Source organism: Petaurus breviceps, unplaced genomic scaffold (genome assembly GCF_028583685.1).
Source record: "Petaurus breviceps papuanus isolate PSGF00001 unplaced genomic scaffold, PetGlider_PUasm1.0 91133, whole genome shotgun sequence".
Classification (NCBI taxonomy): domain Eukaryota; kingdom Metazoa; phylum Chordata; class Mammalia; order Diprotodontia; family Petauridae; genus Petaurus; species Petaurus breviceps.
This window is the reverse complement of record NW_027187419.1, coordinates 68125703-68146190: the sequence shown is the minus strand read 5'-3', so window position 1 is coordinate 68146190 and position 20488 is coordinate 68125703. Positions and strand designations below refer to the sequence as shown.

General features: G+C 41.8%; 2 pseudogenes; one reads left to right on the top strand and one right to left on the bottom strand.

The window, feature by feature from the left end:
- LOC138155417 (biogenesis of lysosome-related organelles complex 1 subunit 2 pseudogene) overlaps positions 1-20488 on the bottom strand; it is a 964561-nt pseudogene that overhangs the window by 824507 nt on the left and 119566 nt on the right.
- Positions 4338-5136, top strand: LOC138155115 (carbonyl reductase [NADPH] 1 pseudogene; annotated as a pseudogene).

Here is a 20488-nt window from a genome sequence, read left to right as displayed (position 1 = left end):
ACTGTAACAATAGGGAGAGGTGATGAGGGTCTGAATGAGGGTGGAGGAGGGAAATTGTAGATCTAGAGCAAAAAGGGCCTTCCAAGGCCATCTAGTCCAATCCCTCCTTTTATAGTTGAAGAATAAGATGCCTTGTGGGAGAGAAGGGGAGAGATGAGACAAGAAATGTGATAGAGGAAGATGTGTCCAGACTGGTCAATTGTCTGATTATCTGTAGTGAATACTTGGAGGTTGCCAACCTGGGTGACTGAAAGAATGGAGAAATGAAGGCACCTTCCTTTGGCAGAGAAGGGAATCTGAGGGCCCCGAGGTGAAGTGACAGGATCACATAAACTGCACAGACGGAGTCAAGCACTGGTTCAGAGCTACTGCTCCTTCCAACGTTCCTTTATACATAACTGCAAAATAACCCAGTCAGTTTGGCCAACTCAGTAAAAGGTCTCCATGAGACAAACTGTTTGACTGAATTTTGCACCTTGTAACTGGGATGTGGCATAAACATAGGCCTAAATTGAAAAAGGCCAGCAGCCTGGGAAAGTTTATGGCAAATCAACTGTCATCTATGTGGCAGAGTCAAGGGGAAAGAAAGGTTGCTTACTGTTTCTTAAAAGGTCCAACCCAACCGGGAGAGGCATTCTCAGACTTCCAAACTAAATGAGCAGAGACCCAGTGCCAGGGCAAGTTTTTTGCATTGTTGATGTCCTTCTCCCTCCTTCCACCCCACCCCCACCCCCCAGCTGCCGACAGCTGGGAGCACCTGAGCTTGTACGTGCCGCTTCCCCTCTTGCTGAAGCCCTGCACTTTGGGTAGGAGAAGAGCCCAGGTAAACATATCCACCAGGAGCAGCTGGGGGAGCCTGGTGGGCAGAAGTGGATGGGATGTGGACCTGCCCCAGCTGTTCCCTCCTTCCTGGAGGTGCCCAAGGCTGCCCCAAGCCCCAAGCCCAGCAGAGCCCGGATCCTCCCGCTGCCACCGATCGATCCCCGTGGAGCCCTGGGCTCCTTTTAAAGGAGGACCCCAGATAATCCTGCCGCCCTGCTGCTTTCCTTTACGCAGAAACAACCTCTTGGTGTCCACAAAAGCTAAGAAAACGTGCCCTTGCTAGAAAGAACGAGGAGGAGGGGCGGGGGGTCGAGCAAAGACCTATAGAGCTCCCTTTCAGGACACGTCCCATCTCCCAGCGGAGCTCCGGCAGGCTCCCCACGCCGAGCAGAGCTGCCCCCTCCACCCCACTCCCGCCCTCCCCTTGCCGCTCCTGCCTGCTGCGGGGCTCATTATCTCCCGCAGCCGGCTCTCCAAGTCATGCTGCCGCATAATTAGGGTCTCCTTGCGCCTTGTCAGAATAGCGAGCTCAATGACACCGAGAAAGGCCCCATCTTATCTTTCTTTAATTTTCCTAACTGCAGTCACCTGGATTTTCTTTGAGGTTGTTTACAGGATAATTAATAAGGTTTCCAGCGGTTTGGACCCGCTTTCTGTGACAGATCTTTGCTCACGGCCATCACGAAAAAGATTTTCTTGGCCTTTGGAAAAAGCACCGGGTGGATAATAGGTTATTTATGTGAACACTAAAAAGTGGGTTTTACTGCCGATCGTAAACAAGTCATGATTGTCTTCAGCTAGGAGGAAATGGAATAAAAATATCCTGTAAGGTCTGACTTGGCTTTTAAACACTGATCTGAAGGGGTGTTTTGTAACATTTCAAAGCAAATAACTAGGCAGGTATAAAGCACCTACTACTTGCTAGACACTTTTACAAATATTCTCTCGTTGGATCTTCACAACAACCCCAGGGAAGTAGGTGCTATCATTGTTCTCATTTTACAGTTGAGATTAAGCCAGCTAATAAGTGTCTGAGATGAGATTTGAACTCAGGTCTTCCTGACTCCAGGCCCAGTGCACAATCCACTAAACCACCTAGCAGCCTCAGTCAAGGGTTGGGAGAGGGGGTCTGGAAAGAGATAGACTTTCCTTGATTGGGGGGAGAGAATAATTGCTCAATCAAAAAATAAACCCACTATACCATGCCAAATGTTGGGAATAGGAGTACAAAGAATGCAACAATACTAGCAGAAAGCTTATATTGTAGTGGGGACATGTGAAAAACCTAACCTGACGTCATAGAAAACAAGAGTCCCAGTCTGACTTATCCGGGTCAATTTGTTGTTCAATAGTTTTCAGTCTTGTCAGACTCTCGGTGATCCCATTTGGGGTTTTCTTGGCAAAGATCCTGGATTGATTTGACATTTCCTTCTTCAGCTCATTTTACAGATGAGGAAACTGAGGCAAACGGAGTTAAGTGATTTGCCCAGGGTCACACAGCTAAGTCAGATTTGAATTCAGGAAGATGAGTCTTTCTGACTCCAGGCCTGGCATTCTATCTGCTGCACCATCTAGCTGCCCTATCTAGGTCAATACATTGGTATTTTGTGAATATGTGTACCTACCCCCAATGTTGCAGATTACAATCCTCCTACATATTCTACAGTGGAACTCTTGTCTATATTCTCACATAAATCACTCACATAGAGATGTGTCCAGGGTGGACCAGGGCAGTCCTCTAGGTCATGACCCGGGTCTTGAAATATTTATAAAGAGCTCAGCACATAGTAGGCACTTAATAAATGCTCCTCTCTTTCCCCTCCTCTTGACATTGTGTGATTCATCTGCTATCTCCTCCACTGTTACAGGTCTAACCCATTCCCCTTTCCTGTCATCTAGTTTTTCTTCTCTTTTATGTCCCTTCTGTGCAGTTTCTCATTAGTAATATGATGCTTCCTGTTTACACCCACCACATATCATTTCATTGCTCCCTAAGTAACACAAACATTTCAATTCTTCAAAGACTGTGGCATTTGATGATTCATAGAGATACAGCGTCACTATAACAATGTCAGTGTTTAGAGCCTTGCCTGTCAAACTGAGTTACTTTATAGAGCTAATTAAAATAATAACTGGAGAAGCAAAAGCTTTAGAATATCAAAGGAAATATATGTGTGTATGTGTACATATTTGTTGCTATTGTTGGTTTTCAGTTGTTTCAGTCATGTCTGACTCTCCATGACCCCCTTTCTGAGTTTTATAGGCTAGGATGCTGGAGTGATTTGCAGTTTCCTTTTCCAGTTCATTTTAAAGAAGAGAAACTGAGGCAAACAGGGTTAAGTGACTTGCCCAGGGTCTCACAACTAGTAAATATCTGAGGTAGGATTTGAACTCATGAAGATGAGTCACTGATCCCAAACCCAGTACTCTATCCATTGCACCACCTTGCTTCCCCTTATGGGGCACACTAGGTAAGGAAGATTCAGAAGCAATCAAATATGGGAACACAATGTCTAATAAACTAAAGGCCACAAAAGACTAAACTAAAATCTTCTTATAACCATGAAGCTCCCTCTAACAATGCTAGAAATACAAAGACAAAAGTGAGACAATGCCTGCCCTCAAGGGACTTTCATTCTAACAAGTCTGAAATCCCCATGTGCCCTCTCCCTATACTGAGTCCCTTCTCAGCTCTGCTCTTCCAGAGAGAAAGGAGTCAGGTTCCTTTTCCTATACTCTTTGTTCTTTCTACCCCAACTCCAGAGGAAACTACTTAAAGTTTAGATATTGGGTCAGGTTTCCCCAGTCATGGCATCACCTCCCAGAAGTCATGGTCCTCTTGGAGAATGAAGGATAAACAACAATCTCTGCAAGTAGAAAAGGAGTTGCCCACTGGCAACCAAACTGGAACGGGCCACTTAGGCAACATAATCCTTCCTTCCTCCCTTCCTTCTTTCCCTCCTTCCTTCTTTCCCTTTTTCCTTCCTTCCTTCCCTCCTTCTTTCCCTCTTTCCTTCTTTTCTTCCTTCTTTCCCTTTTTCCTTCCTTCCTTCCCTCCTTCTTTCCCTCCTTCCTTCCTTCTTTCCCTGTTTCCTTCCTTCCTTCCCTCCTTTCTTCTTTTCTTCCTTCTTTCCCTGTTTCCTTCCCTCATTTCCCTCCTTCCTTCCATTTTTTCTTTCTGGAACAGTTGCCTCTGGTGGATTGGCAAACAATTGCTCCAGGTTAAGCCCTACTTGGTCATTGTTTGAGCCCTGATTGACTCAGAATAAATGGACTAACAATTGTTTTTGTTTTTCCCAGAAACCCTGAGGATCTTCCCCTCTCAGATCAATTCCCCCACCCCACCCACACTAAGTAAAGAGGCCATTCTCTGCCTCATTTTTCTTAAGCCTTAATCACTGAATGGTCTTTGCCTCTGATCTCAACCTGTTAAAGACTTTAGCTTGAAAAGGCCAGGGTCTGGACCAGCCCGGGATCAGGGTCTTGGACTTCCTGCCCCTTACCACAGCCAAGTCATGTCTTCCTAGAGCTGAATGACCATGGTGACCAGGAGTAACAAGAGGATCATCTTCGCTATCTTTCAATATCTGTGCAAGAAATTCCCAGGGGACATCTCATCTCCAGGAACTTGACCCTGGGCCAGTAGGCTGTGAAGAAGTGGAGGCAGGACTGAACCCTGTTTTCCACCAGCTGGACACCAATGACCTGCAGAGCATTTGGATGCTGCAGGAATTTCTCCAGGAGTAGCAAGGGGTATGGATGTGCTGGTCAACAATGCTGGCCTTCAAAGTTGCTGATACCACACTTTTTCCTATTCAAGCTGAGGTGATGATGCAAATCAACTTTTTTGCAGAATTACTGCCTCTGCCAAAACCGGAAGGTAGAGTGGTGAATATCTCTAGCTTCATGTGTTTACGTTCTCCTAAAAGCTATAGCTCATAACTACAGCAGAAATTTCTGAGTGACATAATCACAGAGGAAGAGTTGGTGGGGCTCATAAACAAGTTTGTGGAAGATACAAAGAAGGGAGCGCATGAGGAGGGTTGGCCTAACACTGCTTATGGAGTATTCAAGATTGGAGTCACTGTCTTGTCAAGAATACATGTCAGGCAACTGAATGAGCAGAGGGAAGCTGATAATATTCTTCCAAATGCCTAGGGCCCAGGATGGGGAAGAACTGACATGGCAGGACCCAAGGTGCCCAAAAGTACAGAGGAAGGAGCTGAAACTCCAGTTTATTTGGCTCTTTTACCCCTAGGTGTTACAGAACCTTACAGACAGTTTGTACCAGAGGAAAAGGTTGAAAAATGGTAAACAGGCAGCTAGGTGGTACAGTGAGTAAAGCTCCGGCCCGGGAGTCAGGAGGAGCCATGTTTGGTTCCGGCCTCAGAAACTTAACACAAAAAAAACTAGCCATGTAACCTTGGGCAAGTTACTTAACCCCAATTGCCCTCCAAAAGGCAAAAAAAAAAGTAAAAAAGTAAAATGCTAAACAATTTGTAAATCCATTCTACTAATACTTGAGTGTTACACATCTTGGATTTGATTTAAAAGTGCATTTAGAAAGAAATAAAAAAGTACATTTTGTACCTTTACTAATTGTCACAGTTAAATCCTATAAGGTGTTATTTTTGAGTTGCCTAAATGTGAGAGATTTTGTAATGACTGAGATCTGTAATGACTAAATAATTTGTAATGTAGGAAAAATATGCAAAATTCAGATGGTCTAAATGGAATAAAAATTTTTCCAAAAAACTACCAATATATCATTTTTTTTTTACAAAAAGAAAAGGCCAGAGTTTCTCCACAGCATCCTGGACCATCTCCAGTTGTCCTGACCTATGTCTTGTCACTGGACTCAGATGGCTCAGGAGGAGAAAGTAAGGTTGGTGACTTTGCATAGACTCCCTCACTTAAATGCAATTCACTTGCATGTCCTGGTATTATAGTTTCATGGTGTGGTGACAATACCATCTCAAAGAATTCAAAGTCAGACCACCTCCAATCCTCATACAGGCATTTATAGAGGATTGACACCCCTCAGAAATGGGATAGATTCCAAGAAGAACCAGCAACTTCAGAGAAAGCAAGATGGATTTTTATAGGGTAAAGATACAATTACATAACAGAAATTATGAATATTAAAAAGGCAGGAAGGATTTGTTAAGGGATTAGGATTAGGAGAGGTATTCCTTCTATAGCTCAGTGGCCAAACATCCTGGTTGTGCTGCTTGCTGATTGGCTAGCTATTGTGGTTCTGTCTGGTCAAGGTGGATAGTTACATATTGTGGTCCTGTCTTGGGCTAAATGGATGATGTGATTGTGGTTGAGCACAAGAATATACCTATTCAAATTTGTGAATTGGATCTGGGGGCATTGGCTAGTTAGAGTGTCTGTATTGAGTCTAGGGGCTTGTGGTATGGTTAAAGCCAGATTGTGTAGTTAAATCAGGACATACCTGCTATAAAGTGGGACCCATAAGGAAGTTAGAATATTGGGGCTAGAGGTAGCTTTATTAGGAGTGCATCATGTCCTTCTTAAAGAGCTGGGGCTCAGATTCATTTGGGAAAAGGGACAGAGGTTTCTGCTTCTGTAGCTTCTTCAGGCCTGCAAGGGGAGGCCATCTCATCCTCTGCCGATCCCTTTCCCTTTTGCCTGCAATCCTTCCCAACTCAGTGTCTTTTCCTGTCTTCTCATTATGTGGCTGAAATATTTAAACTGAAGCTTCCGTATTTGACCTTCTGGTGAACAGCCCTAATAAATTCCTTTATGTATTAATTGATTTGATCTCCCTGATGTCCAAGAGACTCTCAAAAGTCTTCATGTGAAACTGTTAATTCAGTGGTGCTCATTCCAACTCTCACAACTATACATTGCTACTGGAAAAACCATAGCTTTGACCATACAGACCTTTGTCAGCAAGGTGACTTTTCTGCTTTTTAGTATGCTGTCCAGATCTGCCATAGCTTCCATTCCAAGGAGCAAGCATCTTTAAATTTAGTGACTTCAGTAGCTGTCTGCAGTGATCTTTAAGCCCAATAATATAAAATTTGACATTGCTTCTGTTTCTTCTCCCTCTATTTGCCAGGAAGTGTTGAAACCTGTTGCCATCATCTTAGTTATTTTGATGTAGAGCTTCAAGTCAGCTTTTACAATCTCTTTTTTCACCCTCATCAAGAAGCTTCTTAATTCTTCACTTCCTCCCCACAGAGTGGTATCCTCTATATATCTGAAATTGTTGATATATTCCCCAATAACCTTAATTGGCTTTTGATGCATCCAGTCTGGCACTTCACATGATGTACTCTGCATATAAGTTAAATAAATAGCATAACAATAAACAGTCTTACTGTACTCCTTGTCCAATCAAGCCAATCCATTGTTCCATGCTCAGTTTTCTTGGCAAAGAAAGTGGAGTGGTTTGCCATTTCCTTCTTCATCTCATTTAATAGATGAGAAAACTGAGGCAAACAAGGTTAAGCAACTTGCCCAGGATCACACAACTCTTAATTGTCCGAGGCTGAATTAGAGTTCAGGTCTTTCTGACTCTAGGCCCAGTGCTCTATCCACTGCACTGACAAACTGCCTCAGTCATCTAGCTCATCTAATTCAACACCCACCCCCATTTTACAGATCAGGAAACTGAGTCTCAGAGTACTGAAGTGAGAGGACCAAAGTGTAAGAGTAATGGAATTTAAAGATCCCCCTGTATTGGTTTGGTTTTTGGTTTGATTGTGTTAAAACCCAGAGCTTGTGAATCCCACTTGTGGAATGGACTTGTTGACATGAAAAGAGAGGGCTGAACTGGGAGGAGCTGGTGACGTAAATTTAGAGAGACACAAAGAGAGAGAGAGGCAGAAGAACTTTTTGGAAGCAGCATCCTGGAGGCAAAGAGAGACTGAGAGGATTGCTGAGGGCCAGTTTGAATTGCCCAGGACTTTTGAGAGCTGCCACCCAGAGCTGCCAAGGACTGAGGAGACATGGCTGTTATGCTGGTACTTTGTCTGTCTGTTTTGATGTTGTTTTGCCAGATTTGTCCGCTGGTGAAAGACAGTCCTGTTGTTGCAGAGGTCTTGGAACCTTGCTGTTGGTTCAGAGTTCTGAGACTGTTCTGCAGACAGAGAGTGAATTCTGTCCACTCGTGAAGGACAGTGCTGTTGTTACAGAAGTTCTGGAACCTGGCTGTTGGTTCAGAGCTCCTGAGACTGTTCTGCAGGCAGAGAATGAATTAATGAAGACACTGGCAATGTATCTTGTGGCCTTGCTAAACTTTGTCTCCCCAGGAACAAAGATTGCTGAGAACTTTCCTTGGGTCAAGATGAAGAAAAGACCTCTCTTTGGGTATTAAATGCTGTGCTTAAGCTTGTTGTAACTCTGGGGTAGATGGCCTATTCAGTTGTAATCCAAGGGTGGGGAACTTTTGACTTTTTTGTGCTCTGTGATTGAACAAATGAATGTACTTTACCTATGATTGGAAACTAATCTCCATTTGAGAAGAGGGACTTTGTGATGGACTAAATGAATGTACAGCCTAGGGGTGGAGTAGTACTTAGAAGAGGGTCTTTGGGATTGATTAAATGAATGTAATGTCCAGGGGTGAGGTAGTACTTGATTAAATTACACTTGGTAAATGCTGTATTTTGAATGATGCTATATTTTGATTTTCTCTGTTCTTAATTTTTCACTGAATAAAATGGAAAGCACCTATGCTGGTATTTTGAACCTTGGGAAGTTGCCTTTGCTTGGCATTACACAAAGCCACACAGGTTGCAAAGCCAGAATGTGAATTTAAGCCCTCTGATACCAATCTCATGGCTATTTCCACTATTGCATGCCCCTCCCACTCTGGACTGATAAAAACTAACACTTTTATCTGAAATATCATTAAAGATTCCCTCCAGAAGAGGAACAGAAGTGATTTGAAAGAGAAAGTTAATCTCACTGTACTACTACACAACTACTACAAAGTAGTAGGGAAAAACTAGTAAAATTCCCCTCTTTTCCTTCCAAACCACAAAAGAAGAACAAGTGACTCATTCCAAGGCTGGAATCCAGTAAAAATCTAAGAACATTTAAATCTCTTCCAAGATATTTCCCAACCTTCGAGTAGCTAACTCTAAACCAGCTTCAGGATTCCATTATGTCTCCTGAAAAACTCTTAGAATACTAATAACCCCTTATATTTGACCCACATGTTATCCTACAAAATATTCTCCTGGATTTCATCTCATTTAATCTTTGAATCAAACGTAAAGCAGGGAAGGCATTTTACAGATGTATAAACTGAGGCATACAGAAAAGAAGCACAAGAGTCATCATGGTATTGTGGAAAAAACACAAGGCTCAACATTTTGAGTCAATTTCACCACTTAATAACAGTGTGACCATGGATAAGATTACCTTTACTTCTTTGTGGCACACTTTCCTTACCTGCAAAAATGAAGACATTCAACTAAGTAATCTCCAAAATCTTGTATTTCTACCAGAAACCATATGGCATCCATTTCTCGCTTCCTGATCTCCTTCATAACTGTAGTGGCCTAGTCAAGACCATAATACACATGTATGACTCTGGCACTTATATATCTAGCTCTGGGCTCATGGACTCCAGTCCCATGTTACCAGCTACTTATTGAATGTCTTTTCCTGAATGTCCGTTAGCATCTCAAACCCCAGTGTTTTCTAGGGGAAGAAGCATTGATGCAATGGGTACTCAAAACAATAGGTATATACGTTCACTTTGGGCTAAACAGTTCTCTCTCTAGGCTGCTGAGGGGGATCACTTCTCTACATGCAGAACATTTTCTCAAATAATTATCTGCATTCTGAGCTGGGCTGATAGCTTCACAGATTAGGAGATTGGGAGTAACTGAGCTAGGAAAGTCACACATCCAGGCACTGACATATCAATGCTGTTACCAGTGGGGCTCATGTCCAGCCCACCTCTACCCCAAACTGGGCCTCTTCCGCTAACAATGGCAGCATCCCACAGTTTAGCTGGCCAATTTACCCATCCCCCAATGACCGGAGGTTTTGAAGTAAGATTTAGTCCTGCCCAGAAGTTTCTTAGGCTGCTCGGGCACCTAGAGCCTTTACAAGAGAAGGGTGAAGCTCTTGGGAAGGAAGGGGTTTCATCATTGAGGGCATTTGAACAGATGGGCTTTTGGCCAATAGCACATTAGGCTGGTTAGCTGGTTCAAACTGTTAATTTGTTGTTGCATATCTTGCAAGAAAAAATACAGTACTGAACTTAGAGTCAGGAAGACCAGAGTTTAGATTCTGCCTTAGACTGGATTGCTGACTGTGTGACTCTGGACAAATCACTTAACTTCTCAGCCTGTTTCCTCATTTGTAAAATGGGGGTAATAATAGCACCTACTACCCAGGGTTGAGATAAGGAAAATAAATTAAGGAGGGGGGAGGGTAGGGCAATTGGGGTTAAGTGACTTGCTCAAGGTCACATGGCTAGTTTTGTGTTAAGTGTCTGAGGCCTGATTTGAACTGAGGTCCTCCTGACTCCAGGATCAGTGCTCTATTCACTGTGCCACCTAGCCACCCCAACCTATGTAGCATTTGCAAACCTAAAAGCATTACATAATGCTAACCATGGCTATTATAATTATTGCTATCCAATAGTTTGCTATCCAATTATTGCTATCCAATAGCTTTTAGTTTGAAGGAATCTCAACTAAACCCTAAGACAACATGTCCAAAACAGACCTCAGTGCCTTTCCCCTTAAACCTACCTTTCTGCTAAACTTCTCTATTTTGTTTCTAAATGTTATCCTTCCAGTAATCCAGGTTTACAATCTCACAGTCATCTCCAGCTCTTTGCTCTCCCTCACCTCTCATATATTAAACCACTTGCTGGATCTTGCTGGATCTATCTCAATTACTTCTCTGTCCCATCCATCCCCTTCACATGAATCAAGCCCTCATCACCTCTCACCAGGACCATTTCAACTGGTCGATCTTTTATCAGTGTCTCTCTCCCTCTAATCTACCCACCATTCAGCTGGCAAAATAATATTCCTATTACAAAGGTCTCACTAATGTCATTCTTCCTCTCAATGATCTTCAGAAGCTTCTTATTATCTCTAGGATAAAATACAAATAATTTATATATATATATATATATATTTATACATCACATATATGATAATATATTAATATTACACAATAGTATATAACATATATTGATTATGTTATATTGTATAATTTATATTAGGTTAAGTTATATTGTATTGTGTTATGTTATATTATGTTATATCATATCATACTATACTATACTACACTATACTACGCTATGCTACGCTATGCTATGCTATGCTATGCTATGCTATGCTATGCTATGCTATGCTATGCTATGCTATACTATGCTATGCTATATTAACAACCTGGCTTTAAGAGCAACTAGGTGACTCAGTGCCAGACCTGGAGTCAGGAAGACTCATTTTCCTGAGTTCCAATCTGACCTCAGACATTTCCTAGCTGTATGACCCTAGGCAAGTCACTTTACTCTGCCTCAGTTTCCTCATCTGTAAAAATAAGCTAGAAAAGGAAATAGCAAACCGCTCCAGTATCTTTGCTAAGAAAACTACAAATGGGGTCAGACCAGACTGAAACAACTGAATGACAACAACCACCACTTGGCTTGGCCTGCCTGCTTTCCAGACCTATTTCCCATTACACCAGGTCACGCACTCTCTTCTCTGGCCAAACTGGCCTGCTAGCTCTTCTCTATACAAGATATTCTATCTCCAGTCTCTGGGCCTTTGTATAGCTTGTTTCCTGCCCCTGAAATGTTCTCTTTCCATCTTCACCTTTGCCTCTTCATATCCTTAGCTCCTATCAATGCTAGTTCAGGTGCCACCTCCTACAGATTATTTCTGTTCCTACCAGTCAATACTCTCTTCAAATTTTTGCATTTTCTTATTTAAATATGTGTTGTCATCTCTCACTAAAATATAAGCTTCTTGAGGAGAGGGACCAGTTTGGTTTCGAGTATCAATACCCCACCACCACCACCCAGCCCCTAGCACAATGTCTGACACATAGTAGGTGCTTTTTTATTTTTATTTTTTAAGCAATTGGGGTTAAGTAACTTGCTCAAGGTTACACAGCCAGTTATTATTTCTGGGTGTGGTGCTGAGTATCTGAGCCCGGACTTGATCCAGGTCATCCCGACACTGGAGCCAGTGCTCTTACTCGCTGAGCCACCTGGCCACCCCTAAGCAATTGGGGTTAAGTAACTTGCTCAAGGTTACACAGCCAGTTATTATTTCTGGGTGGGTGCTAAGTGTCTGAGCCCGGGATTCGATCTCCAGGTCTTCTCAACACTGGAGCCGGTGCTCTTACTCGCTGTGCTACCTGGCCGCCCCGTAGGTGCTTTTTAAAAAGCTTTTTGAATTGAATTGATTTACCCAAGGTTACAGGTCATAAATGGGTCATTCAGGACCTAAAACTTCTGATTCCTAAAGCAAGTGTTCCTTTTACTACACTGTTAGGAAGTGAGGAAAATATTGATACGTTTGGGAAATATCCTTTTTAAAACTTATTTGGTTGATTTAATTCTATATCGTTAGATGGGTTGATGGCTTATCCAGTTATTAAGATTCTTCACTTAAGATCACACATATACATTTTATATTTATGTATTTTGAGTGAGATATTTCTATATAGGACAGTTCCTGGCTCATAGGATGTGCTTGACCTCTTCTTCTCCTACTTAATGGTTTACAAAGCACTTTCTTCACAACTCTTCAAGGTGGGTAGTATAGGGTAAAAATGTCCCCATTTTACATATGAGAAAACATATGAGTTTTTGAAAAGTAAAGCAGCATGTTTGTGATCACATAACACCTACATGTTAGTTGTGAGGGTTCAGATGAAAAGTCTGCTGGAATAAAAGAAGATGCTGAAATTTTGCCTGAAATGAGGTCAGAGCACTCCCCACGGTCTTCTGTTTTCTGTGTTTTATCTCAGTCATTTGTTTAGACTACTCAGAGGTTCATAGATTTAGAGCTGAAAGTTACTTCAGAGACTGTATGCTTTGAATCCCTCCTTTTATAGAGGAGGAGACTGTGGCCAGGGAGTTTGAATGACTTGCCTAGGGTTACATAGCTCCTAAATGTCTCAGGTAGGACTCAAACCCAAGTCTTCCTAACTCCAAGGCCAACTGTCTAACCAGAGTAGAGGCAGCTGGTGACACAGTGGCTATGGACCTGAGGAAGACCTGAGTTCAAATCCAGACTCAGACACTTACACTCACACATTGTGTGACACTGGGCAAATCACTTAATCTCTGCTAACTTCAGTTTCCTCAGATCTCACATGGGGATATTAATAGCACCTACCTTGCAAGGTTATTGTGAGGATCAAATGAAAAAATATTTATGAGAAAGACTTAGCACAATGCCCAGTACATAAAAGGCATTATATAAATAATTATCACCTGCCCCCCCATCTACTCTACCATGAATCAATTAGCATTTATTAAGTGCTATGTGCCTGGAGTCAGGAAGATTCATCTTTCAGAGTTCAAACCTGACCTAGACACTTACTAGGTTACTCCCTTTGCCTCAGTTTCTATCTGTAAAATGAGCTGGAGAAGGAAATGGCAAACTGCTCTGGAATATTTTCCAAGAAAACCCCAAAAGGGGTCACACAAAGAGTTGGATATGACTGAAAAACCACTGAACAGAAAATGAATGCTTCTTGACTTGACTTGATTCTACGAGACTCAGACTAGATAATTCTGTACAGCCCAGGAAAGCAGGTGTGGTTCTACAATGATGTCAATTATGAGGAAGAGGAAGAGCCAGCTTGGTGGGAAGTGAAAAGGGAAACCAGATTTGGGGGGAGGGGAGGAAGGGAGGAGGGGCAAAGGGAGGGGGGAGTCAGGACCAGCCTGGAGAGGTCTCCCTTTCCAACAATGAATATCCCAGCGTACTTTCATCATGGAAATATTAATAGTACCTACCTTGCAGGGGATACTATGAGGATTAAAATAATATGTAACATTGGGGCGGCCAGGTGGCACAGCGAGTAAGAACACCAGCTCCAGTGTTGAGAAGACCTGGAGATCGAATCCCGGGCTCAGACACCTAGCACCCACCCAGAAACACCTGACCATGTAACCTTGAGCAAGTTACTTAACCCCAATTGCTTAGGGGTGGCCAAGTGGCTCAGCGAGTAAGAGCACCAGCTCCAGTGTCGGGATGACCTGGATCAAATCTGGGCTCAGATACTCAGCACCACACCCAGAAATAACTGGCCGTGTAACCTTGAGCAAGTTACTTAACCCCGATTGCTTTAAAAAAAAAAAAATGTAACAGAGGTGTCTGTGGCACAAAGAAGTAAATGGGTGCCTTATTTCTGTAGAACCTAAAATAATAATAATAATAATAACTTGCATTTATAAAACACTTTAAGGCTTGTAAAGGGGAATGTTATGTCATTTGCATGTTATATCATTTGATCTTCACCACCCTGGGTGGTAGGTACTATTATTATCCTCATTTGACAATTCAGGAAATTGAGGCAGGCAGAGATGAACTGCTTTGCCTAGGTCACACAGCTGCTAAGTATATGAGGCAAGATTTGAACTCAGTTCTTCCTGACTCCAAATCCAACATTCTATCTACTCGGCCACCTAGCCACATACTTCTTTCATTCTTACTCAAAATCCCTAGTAGCACCCTGACCATGATGGAACTAAAGGTATATCCATCAAAGGAAAGAGGGAGGGAACATCACAGGCGAATCAGCATCATCTCAAATTGCACAGTGAACACTCCCCAATGTCATGTAATAATCTGAGTAGAGCCAGAAGGATCTGATAAAAGGACTGCCAAGCAGCTGCAAGCCAAGGTCAGAGAGCATTCATCTGTACCAGAGTAAATCAGAACAATTTTGTGTTTTTCCAACAATACTCTTAATAGCCTGGCTCTGGAAGAAGAGAAGGCAATTAGTGGTGATTACCCAGGGCTGGGAATGAGCAAAATGGGAAGACTGAAGACTAGCAGAGGCAAGGGTAGTTCTAGGGCATTGGCAAACACATCTGAGAGGGCTGACCATACGTCAAGGATGAGTAGAGGAAAAAAGAAGGGGAATGGTCTAAATTAGGATGTGAGTACCCAACAGGAAGCTGCTAATTATCAGGTAACCCTAGGAGAGCAAACTGGCCTTAACTCATGAGGAATGGCTGGAAGATTAAATAAATAAATTTAAATTATTAATAAATAACTTTAAATAAAATCCCAACCAAAATTTCCCAGGGACTAAGCACACAGTGAGGTAAACACATACAGTCAACATGTAGTTGAACCACAGCAAAACCTCCCAAGACCAATCAAGCCTGGTGACCACAAACCTGGTGATACACTTGAGTACAAAGGATACTGGACCAGAAGGAACCTACACAGCATTGCTAGAGGCTGTTGGACGAGAAGCTAAAGACATTAGGGTGTTGGTGGTAATTTTTTCATTGTTATCAAATGAAGGCAAGGACTTTGGAATAGAAAGAAGGAGTTAGGAATCAAAGAGCTGGTTGAGAAGATGGTGTCTGAAGATGGGATTTTGAATTTTGGACCACAGCTGATAGGAATGATGGGGTCTTAGTCAAGGGTAGAAAGAGCTTAATGAGGACTAAGTAAGTATATATTAGCTGGAGACTTGCAAATCTAGTAAAAAGTGGTTTTGATCTGGGAAGGGAGTGGGAGGGAGAAAGCTGAAGAGAACAGACGGACAGGTTTTTGGAGCACTTTGCTCAAGACTTTACTCTGTGTTGGCACAGATTTTTTTTTAGATTTTTTTTAAATGCAAATTTCTAGGGATCCAAATCCACTCATTGTACTGACCTAGCCTACACCTCTCTATCTTGTCCACCAAAGATAGCACAAGATACTTTATCAAATACTTTAGGAAAATCGTCTCCACAGCATTCTCCTGATCTGCTAATCTGGGTTTGCTGTTCACTCAAGTCTAACTCTTCATGACCCCATTGGGATTTTCTTGGCAGAAATACTGGAGTGTTTTGTCATTTCCTTCTTCAGCTCATTTTACAGATGAGGAAACTGAGGAAAACAGGGTTAAGTGACTTGCTCAGGGTCACACAGCTAGTATCTAAGATCAGATCTGAACTCAGGTCTTCCTGACTCCAGGCCCAGGGATCTATCTGCCAAGTCACCTAGTTGCCCCTCTAGTCTGGTTACCCAGTCCTAAAAAATGAATGAAGTTAGTCTACTTTGACATTATTTTTGATGAAGTCACACTTACTTTTAATGATCTGACATCTGTTTCTTCCTTGACATTCTCACTGCCATAATCCCAGTTGAGACTCTTATTATTACTTATTGTGACTATTGCAGAAGTCTCCTAATAGGTCCTACACTCAGACTGGTCTTCATGATGACGGTTATGATCATGTCACTTAGTCCCATGATACTCCCTTCTTTATCAAATGGAAGCTCTCAAAATCTGGTTACAAACCTCAGTTTTCAGCCTTATCTCACACTTTCCTCCTCTCACATACATGCTTCACACTCTACTCAACCCAGATCATTTGCTGTTCTCTAAATATGCCCCATGCTCTCCTACCTCTGTGCCTGGGGTTAGTTAAACTTTGGTTCCATTTTGGTGGAATGCACTCCCTTCATCTACCTAGAGACATCATATCTATTCTGCAAGGTCTCCTTCAAATGCTACCCTCTCCATGAAGCCTTCCCCGAGCTCCTTCCCAGCTAGAAGTGATTTTCCTTTCATCTGATCCTAAAGAAGTTCATGCTCATCTTTTTCACTTGTTATTCTAATTATTATTTTACCTGACTATGTATTATCTCCTTATGCTCTTTGATGACAGAAACCCTGTCTTATTTATCATTGTATCCTAGTGCCTAGTAAGTATCCTGTGCTAGTGCCTAGCACAGACACTTACACATAGTAGGCTTTTAGTAAATGTTTGTTGAATAAAAGAATGAATTTTTGCTTGGTTTTGTCCATTATTTTTCAGGGGAAGGAAAAATTAAAACTGTCTGACCCTAAGTGGTCCATAAGTGAAAGGCTGTATTCTCATATGGCATTTCTGAAGTCAAAATCCCTCCCCTGAATATGGATGGCTTCTCTAATTGTTGTGGGTAGCTCAAGAAGTATAACACAATAAAGCAAAGATAGGTGTTGACCGATGACATAAGCAGTCTGGTAGCCAGTGTGGGGAAACAAAGAAGGGACCAGAGCTGCCTGGTAGAAAAAGATCCAACAGTAAAAACAAACAACAAAACCTCTTCCTATTTCTTTTTTCTAGAAAATGCAAAAATACATAGTAATAGCTTTCCATTGAATCTTCTCAACATAGATTTTAAGTCATATTCATGCACTATCAAGGATTTTAAAATGACATTAGGAGCCATTTAAACCTAGCAGATAATTGAGCCCCCCTGGGACACTCCTGCTCTCAGAGGAGACCCAGGACAGCCCCATGAGCAAATAACTCCAGGCTCACGTGTTTCATGTGTTGGAAATCTATCCTGAAAAATGGCTTGTTCCAGGGATGCAAACAGCAGCTACCTTTGCCTCTAATGCAACCTGGCTCAAGGTGGGAAAAATCTCCTTCAGAATGTCCTCTGAGATATTCATTCCATTTCCTGACTCTGGGTGTTTGGTCTGGTTGGCTTCCATTCTTGGAACTCTCTTCTTCCTCACTTCTGCCTCTTGGCTTCCCTGACTTCAGGTCTCAACTAAGAAACCTTACTCAGTCCTCCTTCATCCCTCTCCAGGGGTCTCCAATCTATCCTGTCTATACCTTGTTGTAGGTAGCCATTTGCATGCTGCCCCCACAATTAGATTGTGAGCTCCTTGAGGGCAGGGACTGATTTTTTACTCTCTTTGTATCCCCCAGCACTTAGTACAATGCTTGGCACATAGTAGGTACTTAATAAATGCTTGTTAAATATAATAATAATACCCAAATTAAATATAATAACAAATATGCAAATTAACTACAGAGGACATATAGAGGAAGATAATATCTGCATCCAGAGAAAGAACTGATAAATAGAATTATGTATAGAATGATTTACATACATGTGCATGCATGTACATGTATGTACATATTTGTTTCTAATAATAACCATTTCTAGGGTGGGGGAAGGGAAGGGGAAAAAAAAGAAATACCCATGATAACTTTATTGTATATTTTAAAAGAATAGTACGTTGTACATAATAGATTTACAGTTTCATGTGCAATCATCTTTTTAAAAATTATACTATGTTATGGAAGTACTTTTTCCATAAATTTTATTTTTATGGAAATGTATTTTATTCCATAAATTTATTCCATAAATTACAATGTATTTTATCCAATTGTTTTTGTATATTTTATACATTTAAATGTATATATTTAAAATATATATTATGTATAAAAATATTTTTATTTATTTTATAAATGTCCATTTATTTTTATTTATTATCCATTTACTCCATAAATTACAAATAAAATAAATGAAAATTTAATTAATAAAAATAAATGCTCATTGATTTGAAGTTCAGAATTTGTACTTTGTTTAGATCTCTCTTTCTGCCATCTGTATATTTCTCGTTCATGGTATTCTCAAGATTGTGATGGCATCCTGAATTTCTTTTAGGTTAGTTTACAGAAAGCCCATTTTATGTTCTGAAAAGAGTTATGCTTCCCTTCATCTCCCAATAACTTCTGCCTTCACATGAAAGAAGAAATATATAATATCCTCCTTAGTCTGATTAAGATCAAGAAGACCACAAATCACCCCACTCCCACCCCACATCCACATAAATGTGGCTCAGCGGCTTCTTTCTTTTTCCTTCCCTGAAATGGTCTGTAACCAGTTCCTTACTAACTCCTCACATCTCTTGGCCCTTTCCATAGTGGGTCTCAGTGGGGTCAATGATTTCTACCAAACTGACCTGGGCAAAGTACTATAATGCTAGGTCACTAGGAAATGTTTAGGAGGTTGGCAGATCCCTTCTGCTCCACAACACCCCTCACTCACCCAAGTAAAACATTTAAAAATGCAAGTTATATCCTCCTTCTTCACCTGTGAAGTAAGTGAAGTTTCTTCATCCATAGCATGCGAGAGCTGCACTAGATAGTGACTCTGAGACTTCTTATAGTTCTATGATACTGTGATCTAGGCTCAAATCCTGACTGCCCTTTGTTGTTTGTCCTTCATTCTTGAAGAGAATGACATCAGAGAGGTGATGCCATGACATGCAAGTGAACGGAATTTAAGTGAGAGAGGGCTGTGCAAAGTCACCAGCCTCAGTTTCTCCGTTGGAGCCATCTGGATCCAGTGGCCAGATATAGATTGGAATGACTAGAGGTGCCCCACTTCTTTACTCTTTGCATGCATGACCTTCACCTCACATACTTCACTTACACCATCTAGCTAATAGATGATGATCTACTGTGATAATTCAAACCTGGGGTTCAGAGAACCCATTCTTTTTTTTTTTTTCAGCCTTCAACATGGCCCTCCAACTGGAGGATTCTGAAATGGTCAGCCCAATGCTGAAAAAAGAAATCACCTCTTTGCTATGGCCTATTTTGAATATTTCTGAGACTACGGTAAATAACTATTAACTACATGTTTTCTTTTCTTCTACTGGGACCCTCATTGTGAGGTGAGGGAACACTTCCAGTAGGCCGATCCTCAGTTAGCAGCTCTGGTGAAAGGTCTCACCAAAAGGCAAATTTCTGTTGTGATCTGATTGACCCGTTTCACACTTCCACTTTGTACAAAGACAATTGGAATCTATTCCCAGATCCCCATCCTTCCAGATACACAGAGAAAGGCCTAATCCCCTAAGAACCAAATCTAATGGGAAAAAAATCAGAAGGAATAACACAGACCTAAAGAAGATGGACTGGGCAGTCCAAATCACCAGGCAGGCAGAAGCTACTGAGTCCTTGAGCTTGTCTCAGACTGATGTCTATGAAGTGCTCCCTAATGATGCTTTGGCCTGCTTTGCCTCTCTCTGAAGGAGGCCAGTCCTGGAAGAGCACCAGCAGCAGTCAGAACTTCATGTTATCTTTTCTGCTCCTCTTCCTTTCTCTTTGACTATAATGGAAAACAACTGGCTCCAGAACACTGCCTTCATTCCTGCTTCGCTCGTGTTTGAGTGTTTACTTGTGACATTGACAGATCCCTTCATTGTTGAAGAGGAAAGGGAATGGGATCATCAGATCATAAATTCAGAGCTCAAAGAAACCTTAGTTCTACTATGTGAATGGAAGGAAGTAATTGAAAATGGAAAAGCAATGGAAATATAAAAGGGCATGGAAATTTGTTTATGTTATCACCAAAGGGTTATTGTACCAAGAAAGATTTGAGATCATGTCGCAACATTATTTCTCAACTCATAGAAATCAATCTTTTTTTTTTTTAAAGCAATCAGGGTTAAGTAACTTGCTCAAGGTTACACGGCCAGTTATTTCTGGGTGTGGTGCTAAGTATCTGAGCCCAGATTTGATCCAGGTCATCCCAACACTGGGGCCAGTGCTCTTACTCCCTGAGCCACCTGGCTGCCCCTAAGCAATTGGGGTTAAGTAACTTGCTCAAGGTTACACAGCCAGGTGTTTCTGGGTGGGTGCTAAGTGTCTGAGCCTGGGATTCGATCTCCAGGTCATCCT